The 17971-nt window shown below is 42.7% G+C and overlaps 1 protein-coding gene across 3 annotated transcripts in view; it reads left to right on the forward strand.

The window, feature by feature from the left end:
* The first annotated feature begins 715 nt into the window (after nt 1–715).
* The window catches only part of MAP3K2 (mitogen-activated protein kinase kinase kinase 2), a 97607-nt gene continuing 80351 nt past the window's right edge, over nt 716–17971 (forward strand). For 2 of the 3 annotated variants that reach the window (XM_082841705.1, XM_082841708.1), the window contains exon 1: nt 1208–1670. The gene's annotated coding sequence lies outside the window, so the exon portion shown is untranslated. Of the gene's footprint in view, nt 842–1207; nt 1671–17971 lie in introns of those variants that run through there. The other variant, XM_082841707.1, reaches the window with a different exon arrangement.

The following is a 17971-nucleotide window of genomic DNA, read 5'->3' on the forward strand; positions in this document are numbered from 1 at the left end:
CATCTCTGGTCCTGCTCCTTTGATAACACCGCTAATGGGTCTGTAATAAAAACTCCACGAAGGGGATCAGATATTTTATTACATAACATCCTCCTCCTCAGTCCCTGCCCCACGGATGCCAGCTCCTCTGCCCTCTAGGGCCCTGAGTTGGGGCAGTTGCTTACCTCTGGGTGGGTATCCACCCCAACTCTCGGTCTGGAAAAGTCAGGAAGCGGGTGGGACCCACAACGTACCGAGAAACCAAGCAGATGCTGAGAGAGAAGAGAAATGGCACAGGAAGTTGTAAGGAGGTATTTGAGGAAAGAAGAGATGGGGAGGGACAGATACTTTCCGGATCAGAGTAGTGTGGGCTAAAAACAATCGGAATGTACGTTAGTCACATCACAGAGGCCTCCAACGCTAGCACGATGAATTTGTATTTTATCCCGGGGCGAGAAGGGGTGAAAATGGATTCGGTGAAAGAGATTGGGTTTTAGACCCTGCCACGAGTTCTGGAGGTGGGGAGTCAACTCATCTCTCTGGGCCGAGATTTCCACATCTGTTAAACTGAAAAGGTAATACTTGCTGGGCCGACCTCGAATACATACATGTAATAACTAAACACAAAACAACTATAAAACTTAGAAGGCTGGTCTCCAGGCGGGTGGTTTACGGTCAGGTGACAAGCCGACAAAAATTTCTTAAGTCCTTTAGGAAAAAATTCTGAAACCAGATCCAAAAACGAAGAGGCAGATGGCTCTTCGCCTGCAAACGACTTGCCATGGACTCGAAGTGGGTCGCAGCCTCTTCTTGCTCTGCTCCTCCCGCTCTGCCCGAAGCCACGCGGGAGACCCTTTTCGAGGTTTGCTTGGGAATCTCGGCGCCGAGGACTCCCGCAGATGCGAGGGGACCCAGATGCGTGCGCGCGTGTGTGTGCGCGCGGCTCACCCGCCGGGAACCGGTAGCTACGGCCTAAGTACAAGGCGGCGCGGCAGCCGGGCCCGGGCCGGGAATCTCCGCACGGCGTAGCGGGCGTGGGCAGCGGGACGTGCGTGGACGCATCCGGCCACTGCGCAGGCGCGGACACGCTCCCCTCGGCCTGCGCGCGGCGCTCCGGGCGGGCGCGCGCCCACGGCGGGTTCCGCTCCCGACAGGCGAAGGGCTGCGCGCGCACGAGCGAGCCGGCCGTGACGTGTGCCGCGCTACGCCCGACGTCACGGGTCCGTGTGTAGTGGCGGCCGGGCTGCCCTCAGCAGCGGCTCCTGACGAGGGCGGTGCGGCCGCTGGGTGCGGCGTTCGGGGGTCCTGCGGCCCGCGGCGGCAGCGACCACGACCGGGAGGCCTGGCGCTCCCAGCCGCGGAGTCGCCGCTCCCGCCCCTTCTCCGGCCTCGGCGGCGCCCGGCCGCGGCTTCCTCCTTTCCTACCCAGCTTCCCGCGGGCCTTCTGGCCGCGGCGGCGAGAAGCACCGAGGGGCTCCGAGAGGCTCCAGCCGGCCGCCACGGTCCACGCGCCCGGCCCGGGCTCCATGTGAAGGAAGGACGGGCCTGGTCCCCCGATCCGCGCCCGACTCCTCGTGCGCCCCTCCGGCTCCCGGGGGCCCGCAGCCTCCCCCGACCGGGGGGCGCGGTGACAGGCCGCGCGGGGGCGGAGGGGTGGGCCTGCGGCTCCCTATGTCCCGGCGGAGCGGCCGGTACGTGTGCTCGGGCGCGCGCGTGTGTGTGGGGGTGGGGTGGGGGCGGAGGCGGGGGCGGGGGCGGGGGTGCGGGCCGGACGTGGGGAGGGGGCCGCCGCCGGCCTGAGCGCTGCTCCTGGGGCGGAGCTTTCGCTAGGTGGTTGCCTCGCTCCGGGTGGGCGGACTTCTGGCCCCTTGCATCCTGTCCTGAAGTCCAGGTCTGAGCGAACTAGACTGCTGGGCGGTGGAGCTGTCAGACGCGTACTCTGCAGGGCTTTGGGAAGGAAGATTGTCCCTGGTCCTTGGCAGAAGCAGAAATGTTATATGCAGTGAGCGAGAAAGTGCTTGTCTTTGCACTGTTACCGCGTGGTTCGCTAGTGGTTAGGGTCGAGGCCCCTTTCTGTTTACGGACCGTTTAGCTAGCACTTACACTTAATGCGCGCCCGGTATTTGTCGTGCGTTGTCTCACTTCACCTTCGAAGCCCAGTGAGGTGGGTACGTGTCTCCCCATTCTACAGTTGAAAAAATCGAGGCTCAGATTCAGGAACTTGCCCAAGGTCGTGCAGCTTGGTAATCTGGGAAAGTCTTGATTCGAATATGATGTCTTTTTTGTAGAACCGGATTTCTGGGTCTTGCGAAAATAAATTTCTGAGGAAAATGAGAATAGCTGGAAAGTTTCTTCTTGGGAGTGAATTCTAAATACATAGGTAGAGTTCATTTGCCCGAAATGTAGGCTGTTCGATGTGTTTTGCTGCAGTCTAGACAGATGATTTTCTTGGCTCTTCTTTTTAAAAAATTACTTTTAAAAGGTGACTCTATGCACCTTTACCTTTTTTTTGCAGTGGGACTGAATGAGCAGAAATTATTTTCTCTCTTAACAAAAAGAAGAAATAGATTTGGTAAAACTCCATGTTTCTTGAAAAGTTACAATTTTACTTGTGTAATTCTTGATGCCTACAGGGAACTCGCAGTTGGGTTATTTCCTTGAGATTTCCTTATTGCAAAATTTGTTGCTGGATTATGTGGCAATGGCAACACGCTTAGTAATTTGTGCGTTAATTTGTGCAATATTTCTGAGTAGAGTGTCAAAATTTAATGTGTAGAATATTGTAAAAAGTTATCTTTTATTGGTGTGATTTTTTCCTTTCCTTTGTATGTAGCAACTAACGAGTGTTTATAAACTAATTGAAATTCTCATTTTAACATTGGCCTGTACTGTTTCTTTGGTTATGGTTAGGGCAAAACGAAAGTTCCTTTACATTTCTCTTTACAGAAGAAAGTGTTGATAAATCCCTTTGAGTAGTTCAAGCTTCATGCATAGTTGTAAATGTTTAAGAAATCTGTTGATGCCCAAAATTGTAGTACTTTATAATTTCCTTTAGTGTATTATCAGGTTTAAGAAAATTTGTAGTTGAATGTCTTTGTAATGTCTGTAAGAGAAAAGGTCGAATTCTATAGTTAAGAAGTGGATGGTTCACAGATTGATTTGTTGTTTGGTTAAAATATAAATGTATGGTGAGTCTTGTTGAATATATCGTTGTAGAATGCTTATCCAGTCATGCTCTCCATGTGTCTCTCTTTTTTTTTTTTGCGGTACGCGGGCCTCTCACTGTTGTGGCCTCTCCCGTTGCGGAGCACAGGCTCCAGACGCGCAGGCTCAGCGGCCATGGCTCACGGGCCCAGCCGCTCCGCGGCATGTGGGAGCCTCCCGGACCAGGGCACGAACCCATGTCCCCTGCATCGGCAGGCGGCCTCTTAACCACTGCGCCACCAGGGAAGCCCCATGTGTCTCTCTTGAAAGAAATAACTATTAAAGATTTATCTTAAATAATTGGATTACATTATAGATTCAATCTTTTAAGCAGTGTTTTAGTTGGAACTTTCATTCCTAGTTTACCTTATTGCTACCAAAGGGGTAAACTATATTTAATAGATGCTATATTAAAATGAAATCATGTTTGGTTCTATGCAGTGCCCACAGCTTTGGTTTCAGGTTGATTTTTTTTTTTTCCCTGTAGAATCAGAGCTCTTTAGGCTCCCTCCCACCACCACCCCCAAACCCAGCCCCAACTTTTTATTATAAAACAATTTCAAGTACACAGGAAGTTGGTAATATTGAACATCCGTATGATAACTCTCTAGTTTCATTTGTTGACGTCTTGCCGTATTTGTTTTGTGTATAAATATGCGTATATTATTTTTGGTCATACCATTTGAAAACTACGCTGTAGACATTATGACACTTTACCCCTTGCATCTCCAAAGATAAGGACATTTTCTTACATAGCCAAAATACCATTATTGTTAACTTCCTTAGTTAATACTTTTTATTGATAGTTAATAGTTTCTTATTGATCATTTTTTAATGTAATCTAGTATCCATCCATGTTTAAATCTCCCCATTTGTGCTGCACGGTCTTTTACGGCTTTTTATACTCAATCTCACCAAACCAGGATCCCATCAAGTTTTATTCACTGCATTTGGTTAAGTCTCTTTGATCTCTTTGAATCTAGAACAGCCTCACCTTCCCCTTTTATTTATTTTTATTTTTTATTTATCTGTCTATCTGTCTTTTGGCTGTGCCACATGGTATGTGGGATCTTAGTTCCCTGGCCAGGGATCGAACCCGTGCCCCCTGCAGTGGAAGTGCGGAGTCTTAACCACTGGAATGCCAGGGAAGTCCCATTACCTCTCTCTTTTAAAATGGTGGTTTCTTTTGTTTTGTTTCAGAGATCAAGCCAGTTACCTTATAAAATGAGTCACATTCTGGATTTGTCTGATTTTTTTCCCCTCATGTCATTTAGCATGTTCCTCTATTCCCCCTACACTAACTGTAAGCTAGGTTTAAAGGATTGATTAGTTTCAAATTAAATATTTTGGGCAAGAATAACTACTGGGTGTTGCTGTGTACTTTATATTGCTTCCCATCAGGGGATGTATATTGTCAAGTCCTGTTATTTGTGGTGCTGAGTTTGATCACTTGGTTATGGGGGTTAAGGTGAGGTTTATTTTCCCCATTGCAGTTGGCAAGTAGTCTGGCATGATAAATTAGCACTCTAGTGCTGGCCTGTTCTCCAGTAATCTTTTACCTAATAGTTTTATCTATTGCTGATCCTTGTCAAGGTAACTTTTGAATTTCAGTGTTAACAATCTTTTGTTGGTCTATAGATAGTAACAACATCACAGGAATTGTAAAAATCTATGCAGCTATATTAATCAGGTTCTGATTTCTAGGATTTTAAAGATTTTTAATCATGAATTCAAGGTATCTCCTCTTATGAATAAAAGGAAACCTGGCCTGAGAAAAATGGGAAAAATTCAATGCCTGTCTTTTCCTGTACTCTTTCATCTGTCTCAAGGAGTGTGAGTGTGTGTGTGAGTGTGTGTGTGTTTTGTTTTTGGCTGTGCCACGTAGCTTGTGTGGCTTGTGAGGTCTTAGTTCCTCGACAAGGGATTGAACCCAGGCCCTTGGCAGTAAAAGTGTGGAATCCTAACCACTGGACCACCAGGGAATTCCCTCAAGGAGTGTATTTCTTTTCAGTTTTTCTTAGCCAATATTTGTTGCACAGGAATAGCCAGAAATACAATAAAGGGAGAATGGCTTTACTAAAAAACGTTTTGACAAAACTGTCTATTTTCTGGTGTAATACAAAGGAGCACTGGATTGAGAATCAGAAGATCTAAACTCTAGGCCTAATTCTACCATTCTGTGAAGTGCAAGGATTATAAGTTTTCAAGTTTCACCCTGTATTCTTATGTCATAATGATTGTTAGTAAACATTTGTGAATTTCTGTTAATGAGACATGTTGGTTACATTTAGAGGCAAACCTCACTTTAATTAAGCCACATAGAAATAAATCAACTATGTGTAATATAAAATTGAATTTATTTCCCAACGAATTAACTGACATTTAGTAGGTGATTGTTTTAATGAAGGGTTCATAATATATCTTACTTAAGTAACACATTTTCTCATTAAAAGTATAATTTAATTCATGAAGCAAGTTTACATGAAGGTTTTCCACACATCTCTTTTATAAACAGGATGAACTGTACATATGGAAATTAAAAAACTTTTCCCTTATTCTCTAAGCGTTGTGAGAGGTATACCTCTTTATACACACACATTTATAAGAAACATGTCCGCATAATTTCATCTTTTTTTTTTTTTTTTTTTTGTGGTACGCGGGCCTCTCACTCTTGTGGCCTCTCCCATTGCGGAGCAACAGGCTCCGGACGCGCAGACTCAGCGGCCGTGGCTCACGGGCCCAGCCGCTCCGCGGCATGTGGGATCCTCCCGGACCGGGGCACGAACCCGTGTCCCCTGCATCGGCAGGTGGACTCTCAACCACTGTGCCACCAGGGAAGCCCTAATTTCATCTTCTATCTAGGATATCCCTGGGATTTATTAGGAACATTGGCTGACTTTCTCATTCTGGTTAATCACATATTTGCTTTGTAACATCTCTTGTGTTGTTGCCTTTATTGTTACTTTCGTTGCTTACTTTTTTTGTTATGCATACTTTGTCAGGAGGATAGGGGTAGAATCTTCTTTGGAGTTCCTCTGGTAACTAGCTCATCACCTTTCTTTTAAGTGTTCAAGAGTGTTACACTTGAGATTCATAGTCCCATAAATTTAAAAAGCACTGTGGTGTTTATAAACTTCAGAAGTTTTTTCTAGAGTTTTTCCCCCAGTTGTGCAGTTAGTCATTTAGTGTGGACTTTAATTATTAATGATGACCAATTAAAATAATAGTTTAAGATATGATTTTATCAGTATTCTTTTGGTAATTCCCAGATTGAGTCCCCTCAGCACTACTACCTCAGGCAGAATGCTCCCTGAGCACTCTGCACCTGCCTCGACCACCCACTGACCGCATTGCACTGTGCGCATTGCACTGTGCACATCTCTGTGCCTTCCACTGGGAAGTTGGCTCTTCAAGGACAGAGGCAGTGTTTTGTTGATTTTGGTGCCCCAACACCGAGCACAATGCCTGTTGCCAAATGTTTATTAAATGAATAGGGAGTTGACAGAAGAGACCTTCTTTCGCACTGTTATAGGAGTCTTAAAAGGTCGTGCCTGCCTGAGTTGAACAGGGTGGGGAAGTTCAATAAAATACTTCCATATGCCCAGGAGAAAATTAAGTATTTGTGAACAGCTCTAACACAGAGGCAGGGCTGTGGAAAAGTTGTTGTTTTTTTAAAAAAATATTTATTTATTTATTTGGTTGCACCAGGTCTTAGTTGTGGCAGGCGGGATCCTTAGTTGCGGCACGTGGGCTCCTTAGTTGTGGTATGTGAACTCTTAGTTGTGGCATGCATGTGGGATCTAGTTCCTTGACCAGGGATTGAACCCAGGCCCCCTGCATTGGGAGCACAGGGTCTTGCACCACCGGGGAAGTCCCTCGAAAAGTTTTTGGAAATTATTAGCAGGAGCTAGTGGGAGAATATGAGATAATATTTATTATTTTTGTAAGTCTTTGAGAACAGATCTGCAGTCTAAGGTGAAGCCAGTTTTTAATTGTTTCTGTGCTATTGTTAAATAATAGTTAAATACTTCCAGCTCGTATTGTATTTTAGATTTGTGACTTGAAGGTGCTTCATTATCATTATTTGATAAGTTTGTGATTACTCTTAAGTTTGACTGACTTGGCTACATTTTAATTGTATTTGTGGAGTTTTAAATTAACCCAAAATATTTTGTTCTTTTGTTTTAATATGAAAGAAATGAGACCAATGTCCTCTGCCTAAATTTAAGGAGAATTAATATGATTTATATGATGACTTTAATGTATTTTTAAATCAGTTTAGGCATTTTAAAGTAGCCTGTTGACTGCTTTGTAAAATTAGTAATATTTTATTGTACAGTATGAGATAATGTCAAACTATATTTACAAACTTCCTGATTTGCTTAGACATTAAAAGGAAATGAAAGAAGTAGAAGGTAGCTCAGCCTAGTGTTGATGAAGATTTACTTTGAGAGATGGTGCAACATTAACCATCCGATCTGTGAGCAGTACCTGGCTGCATTCTATTGACTTCACCCCCAAACCACCATGTACCTGCCTATATAAATCTTGCCCCATGATATAAGAAAGGATAGATGAGTTATGTGTTCTTAGATCATGTAATATATACTAATCAGCATCTCAAAGTTATGTCCCATAGTCATGGACTGTTGCATACTGCCTTAGGGTTAGAAGGTTTACTCAGGGATGTATCTTGCCTAGTGTTCCTGAAGTGAGTACCACAAACTACAAACTGTATTTCATGCTGTTTGTTGAACACTGATGGTAGGTAGGAAGCCTGAGGTCAGTCTTAAATCTGCCATTAATTAGAAATAGACTGTGATAAAGTGACTTCAACATTTCTTTTTTTTAAAAAAACTTTTATTTTTAATTTTTGTTTAATTTTGGTTGCATTGGGTCTTCGTTGCTGCGTGCGGGCTTTCTCTAGTCTGGCGAGCAGGGGCTACTCTTCATTGCGGTGCGCAGGCTTCTCATTGCGGTGGCTTCTCGTTGCAGAGCACGGGCTCTAGGCACATTGACTTCAGCAGTTGTGGTGCACAGGCTCAGTAGTTGTGGCTCACAGGCTCTAGAGCGCAGGCTCAGTAGTTGCGGCACATGGGCATAGTTGCTCCGAGGCATGTGGGATCTTCCGGCCAGGGCTCAAACCCCTGTCCCCTGCATTAGCAGGTGGATTCTTAACCACTGCGCCACCAGGGAAGCCCACTTCAACATTTCTGAATTTGAAAAAGTTACCCTAGTTGATTTCTTAAGGACCTGTCTAGTCTCTGATTCTGTGAGATCCACAACATAATAGAAAATAGTAAAGAGTCAAAAGAGATTTAAGTTTTCTTGGTTAGGAGGTTGTTAAGATGACAACAGTCCAGGGAATGTTAGTTATAGGGCAGCATTTGGAAGATAAATAGCTCTCTTTAAATGTGATTAATTTGTCAGAATGAGATTTTCCCCTTAAAGGTAGTTTATTGCCAAGTACCTTGTGTTGAACTATGATAACCTATAGTAGGCTCTCAGTAAATTCTTGTTGAAAGAGTGACTGAATAACTTCAGGACTGATGCAGTAGACATCAGAATCACTCATAGATCAGTTCAGTGATAAAATCCAGGATAGTAAGCATTGAACCCTAGAAAATAACAGAGAAGAACTACATTATTCTCATGAATGGGGAGCCAAGACTAGTGAAATACATTTTTTGGAAATACGTTAGCCAAAAGAGAGGGAAGATCTTTCTGGAAAAGGAGAAAAAAAGTATTGGAAAACTTGTACATGCAGTCTTCCATGCCCACTAGAAATTTTAAAATAATTTATGGATGTACTTGGATAAGCCCAAAACGATTACATAAAAGAATGAAGCTTTCTACTTCCCAATGGAAAAAAACATTTGGGACAAATTATACATCAGCGAATTTTTTTTTCCTCAGACTCTTTCTGTATCCTTATTCTTTCTTTCTCCATCTTCACATCTCTAACCAAAGCACAAAAGTACCTTAAGAGTGCTTAGCTTATTTTGTCCTTAGTTAATAAATTGGTATTGGCTTTTGTTAATCTGATACCCACTCTAGTGTTTTCTCTCATGTAAATCTTGCTCTCTTGCAAATGGGAGGATCAAGTAAGGGAGATACGGCTTCTTTAGAATGATGGACACTTCAGCCTGTTTTCAAAGATGGGCAGCTCAGAATCTATAAAAGAAGGCTTGATTGGAGATTATGAAAGGACTGAGTGGCCTAGATTTGGTTATGCAGGAAGATCTCAAAAGGGAAAGTTGCAGAGATCTTGGTCAGTAGATCCGGGGAGGCTTGAGTAGTTGCATGAGTTAGGATTCAGTCACAGAGGAAGAACTGCTATGGTATTATGGAATTAAGGGATTTATGAAAGGAGGAAGACCTTACGGAGTTGTGGGAGAAACTTGGAAACCACAGTCTGTAAGGGGAAATCGGCAGATCAGAGAAGTCACTAATCAGCCTTCCTGAAGCGGTGGTGCAGTGGGCAAGTCAGAGTTTGCAGGTGAATCTGAGAGGCTGGGTATGCCCAGATGCTGGAGTGGGACTGCACAGTAGAGCTGGTGGAAAGTATGGAAAGCTGTTGCCTCTGCATAGCTACCTCTTCTGTGGTCTTTTGTCAGGCTTCTGGTGATGGGGCTGAGGTTACTGTTTGGTCAGCAGGGTTGGCAATCAGGAAGAAGAGCCGCATGCAGTACAGGGGAGAGCAGAGACACGGTGCAATCTTCTGGCAACTGTGCATCTAACCATAATCTTCAGAGAGTAATTTCCATCTTTGGCCAGCTCTAACCTGGAACCATGTGGGAAGAGGATTCTGGGAAATGTAGTTTGAACTTAAAAGTTGACATGGTACAAACTGTCACTGCAGGTGAGAGTGGCGGGTGGGAAACCACAGTAGGGGATGTGGTAGTTGCGGGAGTCCACAGTGATATTTTATAGATCTAGGTTCATGCTCCTGTGAGAGAGCAAGTTCTTTAAAATCTCCAGGCCTTTTTCTTCCTCGGTGAAATGGGGAGATAATACCTACTTTACAGGATTATTATGAGGATTAAATGAAATGTTTGTAAAGCATTTAGCAGTGTCAGCACAATGTAAAATTTTGTAAATAGTAGCTTTTGTTATTAGTAGTAGTTGTGGTAGTAATGAGAAGGGATTGAGAAATAGGAAGGGTGTATTTCAAAAGGGAGGGGAGAAGTAGAGCAGATGAGTGGAGATAAGAATGAAGTAGAGGGGCATCCCTGGTGGCGCAGTGGTTGGGAGTCCTCCTGCCGATGCAGGGGATGCGGGTTCGTGCCCCGGTCCAGGAGGATCCCACATGCCGCGGAGCGGCTGGGCCCGTGGGCCATGGCCGCTGAGCCTGCGTGTCCGGAGCCTGTGCTCCGCAGCGGGAGGGGCCACAACAGTGAGAGGCCCGCGTACCGCAAAAAAAAAAAAAAAAAGGAATGAAGTAGAATACATGGTTCCTGTACTTGAGAATGTTATAGTCAAGCTGCAGAGAACACATGTAAACATAAAGCATAGTTGGGAAGCTGTTAAGTAAGGTGATATCCTTTAAGAAAAATGACTGCTGTGATAAGTGGAGAGACAGCAAGTGCTGTCATTCCAGGGCAGTTTAGGTTAAGCGGTAATGTATGTGAAATTCCTAGTACACTGGCAGTCCACAGAGGTTAATTATTTTCCACTTCTTATTTATAGAAGGAAAGATGCCCAGATGAGGGGGGTAGGGGAGGCTTAAGCTGGGTCCTTGTTTAGACAAGTAGAAAAAGGGAGGAAGCATTTCAGACAGCAGAAATAGGAGGAGACATGGACAAGGTATGTAGCACTTCATTAACACAGTTTGGGACCTGTTGACTCCACTCTTTGCTTTTGGTAATGTTTGTAGTTTCTAAAGATGGTCCGTGTTTGCTCCTGCTTGGGCCAATTGCCCACCTCTGGACCATCAGTTATGGTGTGGGACCACACTGAGCTAATTTGGTGACACTTAGTAATCAGGTGGGTGGCTGGAGGTGGTGGTGGTAGAAGGGACAAGCTTCCAGAAGAAGGCCACTATGGATGAGTCCCTCCTTTCGTTATAGTCATTTGGTATAATAATTCTACCTTGTTATTTTTCAGTTCCTCGAATTAAGCATTTTATTCTTTTAATACAATTAATATTTGTGTAAGTTAACCACGTTTACCAATTATTTCCAACTTTTGTTCTCCTGGAATCACTTTCCTTCTTCATGAAGTATATCCTTTAGGAGTTCCTCAACTAAGAAGGGTCTGTTGGTGATAAATTACGATTTCTGTTTGTTGGAAATTTTTAGCTCTTGTTCTTGAATGAGGTTTTAGTTGTGAGTGAAAGTCTAGATTGGCAGTTATTTTTCCCTCAGCATTTTGAAGATATTATTCCAGTCTGTTTTCTCTTGTATAATCAGACCTAAAAGGCTGTATGGATATTTTATTAATGATAATTGTTTCATTGTGTTGTTGGAGTATATAAGTGATTTTTTAATGGAAGTATTCACATTGTTTTTTTTTCTTTCTATTTTAATTTTTAAATTCACTGAATGTTTATTGAAAAATCTTAGGAATAAGATTTGTTATCTAGTTTTAGTTGTTCATGTGCACAGTTATTACTAAAATGTTTGACTTCCTTCTCTGTGTTAGCACTGAAGATAAATAAATTGATCATTGTTCCTGTAGTCATAGACTCCATTCTGGTTGGGGAGAGACAGACATATTAGGGTGACCTCATAATTAGTTATCCAAACTGGGCTACTTTTGAGAGTGAAAGCATGCTATTTTAATAATGGTTTTGGAGCAACAAAAATAAACTGGGGAAGACCTGCAAGATGGCAGAGGAGTAAGAAGTGGAGATCACGTTCCTCCCCACAAATACATCAGAAATACATCTACATGTGGAACAGTTCCTGCGGAACACCTACTGAATGCTGGCAGAAGACCTCAGACTTCCCAAAAGGCAAGAAACACCCTACATACTTGGGTAGGGCAAAAGAAAAAAGAAAAAACAGAGACTAAAGAATAGGGATGGGACCTGCACCTCTGGGAGGGAGCTATGAAGGAGGAAAAGTTTCGACACACTAGGAAGCCCCTTCGCTGGTGGAGATGGGTGGTGACGGGGGGAAGCTTCGGAGCCACGGAAGAGAGCGCAGCCACAGAGGTGCAGAGGGCAAAGCAGAGAGATTCCCGCATAGAGGATCGATACCAACCAGCGCTCACCAGCCCGAGAGGCTTGTCTGCTTACCCGCCAGGGCGGGTGAGAGCTGGGAGCTGAGGCTTTGCCTTCTGAGTTCAGATTCCAGGGAGAGGACTGGGGTTGGCTGCGTGAACACAGCCTGAAGGGGGCTAGTGCACCACAGCTAGCTGGGAGGGAGTCTGGGAAAAAGTTTGGACCTGCCTAAGAGGCAAGAAGAGGCCATTGCTTTGGGGTGCATGAGGAGAGGGGATTCAGAGCACCGCCTAAACGAGCTCCAGAGACAAGCCGTGGCTATCAGCATGGACCCCAGAGGCGGGCATGAAACGCTAAGGCTGCTGCTGCAGCCACTAAGAAGCCTGTGTGCAAGCACAGGTCACTATCCACACCTCCCCTCCCGGGAGCCTGTGCAGCCCGCCACTGCCAGGGTCCCATTATCCAGGGACAACTTCCCCGGGAGAACACACAGTGCGCCTCAGACTGTTGCACCATCACGTCGGCCTCTGCCACACTTTAACCCCGTCCTGTTTGAGCAAAGAACGGATGCCCTCAGGTGACCTACATGCACAGGCGGGGCCAAATCCAAAGCTGAACCCCAGGAGCTATGTGAACAAAGAAGAGAAAGGGAAATCTCTTCCAGGAGCCTCAGGAGCAGTGGATTAAATCTCCACAATAAACTTGATGAATTCTGCATCTCTGGAATACCTGAATAGACAACAGATCATCCGAAAATTGAGTTGGTGGACTTTGTGTGATTTTATCTGTGTAGCTTTGCTTTTACCATTTGTCCTAGGGTTCTGTCTGTCCGTGTTGGTTTCTTTTTTCTTTTTAAGTATAGTTTTTTAGTGATTGTTATCATTGGTGGATTTGTTTTTTGGTTTGGTTGCTCTCTTCTTTCTTACCTTTTTCTTTTTTTAAAATTACTTTTACTTTGCTTATTTTTATAATTTTTTTATTTTAATAACTTTCTAATCTTCCTTCCTTCCTTCCTCTTTCTTTCTTTCTTTCTTTTGTTCTTTCTCTTTCTTTTCTTTCTCTTCCTTCCTTTCTTTTTCTCTCTCTCTTCTTCTTCCTTCCTTCCTTCCTTTTTTCTTTCTCTTCTTTCTCTCTTCTTTCTTCCTTTCTTTTTCTTTCTTTCTCTCTTCCTTCCTTCCTTTCTTTTTTCCTTTCCCTCCTTCCTTCCTTCCTGTTCTTCCTTCTTTTCTTTCTCTCTTTCTCTCCTTCTCTCCTTCTCTTGCTTTTTTTCTTCCCTCTCCCTCCCTCACTCCCTTTTCCTCTGAGCCGTGTGGCTGACAGAGTCTTGGTGCTATGGCTGGGTATCAGGCCTGTACCTCTGAGGTGGGAGAGCCAAGTTCAGGACATTGGTCCACCACAGACCTCCTGACTCCACATAATATCAAACAGCGAAAGCTCTTTCAGAGATCTCCATCTCAACGCTAAGACCCAGGTCCACTCAACGACCAGCAACTACAGTGATGGACACCCTACACCAAACAACTAGCAAGACAGGAACACAACCCCACTCATTAGCAGAGAGGCTGCCTAAAATCATAATAAGGTCACAGACACCCCAAAACACACCCTGGACATGGTCCTGCCCACCATAAAGACAAGATCCAGCCTCACCCACCAGAACACAGGCACCAGTCTCCTCCACCAGGAAGCCTACACAACCCACTGAACCAACCTTAGCCGCTGGGGGCAGGCACCAGAAACAACGGGAACTACAAATCTGCAGCCTGTGAAAAAGAGACCCCAAACAGTAAGTTAAGCAAAATGAGGAGACAGAGAAATACACAGCAGATGAAGGAGCAAGATAAAAACCCACCAGACCTAACAAATGAAGAGGAAATAGGCAGTCTACCTGAAAAAGAATTCAGAGTAATGATAGTAAAGATGATCCAAAATATTGGAAATAGAATGGAGAAAATATAAGAAACATTTAACAAGGACCTAGAAGAACAAAAGAGCAAACAAACAATTATGAACAACACAAGAAATGAAATTAAAAATTCTCTAGACGGAATCAATAGCAGAATAACTGAGGCAGAAGAATGGATAAGTGACCCGTAAGATAAAATAGTGGAAATAACTACCGCAGAACAGAATAAAGAAAAAAGAATGGAAAGAATTGAGGACAGTCTCAGAGACCTCTGGGACAACATTAAATGCACCAACATTCAAATTATAGGGGGCCCAGTAGAAGAAGAGGAAAAGAAAGGGACTGAGAAAATATTTGAAGAGATTATAGTTGAAAACTTCCCTAATATGGGAAAGGAAACAGTCATTCAAGTCCAGGAAGTGCAGAGAGTCCCATAGAGGATAAATCCAAGGAGAAATAAGCCAAGACACATATTAATCAAACTGTCAAAAATTAAATACAAAGAAAACATATTATAAGCATCAAGGGAGAAACAAAAAATAACACACAAGGGAATCCCCGTGAGGTTAGCAGCTGATCTTTCAGCAGAAACTCTGCAAGCCAGAAGGGAGTGGCAGGACATATTTAAAGTGATGAAAGGGAAAAAATCCTACAACCAAGATTACTCTACCCAGCAAGGATCTCATTCAGATTCGATGGAGAAATTAAAACCTTTACAGACAGGCAAAAGCTGTGAGAATTCAGTACCACCAAACCAGCTTTACAACAAATGCTAAAGGAACTTCTCGAGGCAGGAAGCACAAGAGAAGGTAAAGGCCTATAATAACAAAGCCAAAACAATAAAGAAAATGGTAATACGTATCGATAACTACCTTAAATGTAAATGGATTAAATGCTTCAACCAAAAGACACAGAGTGGCTGAATGGATACAAAAAAAAGACCCATATATATGTTGTCTACAAGAGACCCACTTCAGACCAAGGGACATATATAGACTGAAAGTGAGGGGATGGAAAAAGATATTCCCTGCAAATGGAAATCAAAAGAAATCTGGAGTAGCAATTCTCGTATCAGATAAAATAGACTTTAAAATAAAGACTATTACAAGAGACAAAGAAGGACACTACATAATGATCAAGGGATCAATCCAAGAAGAAGATATAACAGTTGTAAATATTTATGCACACAGCATAGGAGCACCTCAATACATAAGGCAAATGGTAACAGCCATAAAAGGGGAAATCAACAGTAACAGAATCATAGTAGGAGACTTTGACACCCCACTTTCACCAATGGACAGATCATCCAAAATGAAAATAAATAAGGAAACAGAAGCTTTAAATGATACATTAAACAAAATGGACTTAATTGATATTTATAGGACATTCCATCCAAAAACCACAGAACACACTTTCTTCTCAAGTGCTCATGGAACATTCTCCAGGATAGATCATATCTTGGGACACAAATCAATCCTTGGTAAATTTAAGAAAATTGAAATTATATCAAGTATATTTTCCGACCGCAACATTATGAGGCTAGATATTAATTACAGGAAAATAAAAAATACAAACACATGGAGGCTAAACAATACATTACTGAATAACCAAGAGATCACTGAAGAAATCAAAGAGGAAATCAAAAAATACCTAGAAACAAATGACAAAACACGATGACCCAAAACCTATGGGATGGAGCAACGGCAGTTCCAAGAGGGAAGTTTATAGCAATACCGTCCTACCTCAAGAAACAAGAAACATCTTAGACCACCTAAACTTACACCTAAAGCAATTAGGGAAAGAAGAACAAAAAAACACCAAAGTTAGCAGAAGGAAAGAAATCATAAAGGTCAGATCAGAAATAAATGAAAAAAAAATGAAGGAAACAATACCAAAGATCGGTAAAACTAAACGCTGGTTCTTTGAGAAGATAAACAAAATTGGTAAACCATTAGTCATACTAATCAAGAAAAAAAGGGAGAACACTCAAATCAATAGAATTAGAAATGAAAAAGGAGAAGTAACAACTGACACTGCAGAAATACAAAGGATCATGAGAGATTACTACAAGCGACTCTATGCCAATAAAATGGACAACCTGGAAGAAATGGACAAATTCTTAGAAAAGCACAACCTTCTGAGACTGAACCAGGAAGAAATAGAAAACATGAACAGACCAATCACAAGCACTGAAATTGAAACTGTGATTAAAAATCTTCCAACAAACAAAAGCCCAGGACCAGATGGCTTCACAGGCGAATTCTATCAAACATTTAGAGAAGAGCTAACACCTACCCTTCTCAAACTCTTCCAAAATATAGCAGAGGGAGGAACACTCCCAAACTCATTCTACGAGGCCACCATCACCCTGATACCAAAACCAGACAGAGATGTCACAAAGAAAGAAAACTACAGGCCAACATCACTGATGAACATCGATGCAAAAAATCCTCAAGAAAATACTAGCAAACAGAATCGCACAACGCATTAAAAGGATCATACACCATGATCAAGTGGGGTTTATCCCAGGAATGCAAGGATTCTTGAGTATATGCAAATCAATCTATGTGATACACCATATTAACAAATTGAAGGAGAAAAACCGTATGATCATTTCAATAGATGCAGAAAAAGCTTTTGACAAAATTCAACACCCATTTATGATAAAACCCTCCAGAAAGTAGGCATAGAGGGGACTTACCTCAACATCATAAAGGCCATACATGACCCACGGCCAGCATTGTTCTCAGTGGTGAAAAACTGAAACCATTTTCTCTAAGATCAGGAACAAGACAAGGTTGTCCACTCTCACCATTATTATTCTACGTAGTTTTAGAAGTTTTACCCATGGCGATCAGGGAAGAAAAAGAAATAAAAAGAATCCAAATTGGAAAAGAAGAAGTAAAGCTGTCACTGTTTGCAAATGACATGATACTATACATAGAGAATCCTAAAGATGCAACCAGAACACTACTAGAGGTAATTAATCAATTTGGTAAAGTAGCAGGATACAAAATTAATGCACAGAAATCTCTTGCATTCCTATACACTAATGATGAAAAATCTGAAAGAGAAATTAAGGAAACACTCCCATTTACCGTGGCAACAAAAAGAATAAAATACCTAGGAATAAACCTACCTAAGGAGACAAAAGACCTGTATGCAGAAAACTGTAAGACACTGATGAAAGAAATTAAAGATGATACAAACAGATGGAGAGATACACCATGTTCTTGGATTGGAAGAATCAACATTGTGAAAATGACTGTACCTCTCAAAACATCTATACATTCAGTGCAATCCCTATCAAACTACCAATGGCATTTGTCACAGAACTAGAACAAAAAATTGCACAGTTTGTATGGAAACACAAAAGACCCTGAATAGCCAAAGGGATCTTGAGAAAGAAAAACGGAGCTAGAGGAATCAGGCTCCCTGACTTCAGACTATACTACAAAGCTGCAGTAATCAAGACAGTATGGTACTGGCACAAAAACAGAAATATAAATCAATGGAGCAGGATAGAAAGCCCAGAGATAAACCCACACACGTGTGGTCATGTTATTTTTGATAAAGGAGGCAAGAATATACATTGGAGAAAAGACAGTCTGTTCAATAAGTGGTGCTAGGAAAACTGGACAGCTACATGTAAAAGAATGAAGTTAGAACACTCCCTAACACCATACATAAAAATAAACTCAAAATGGATTAAAGAC

The sequence above is a fragment of the Leucopleurus acutus genome (assembly GCF_964270905.1).
Source record: "Leucopleurus acutus genome assembly, chromosome: 6".
Lineage (NCBI taxonomy): Eukaryota > Metazoa > Chordata > Mammalia > Artiodactyla > Delphinidae > Leucopleurus > Leucopleurus acutus.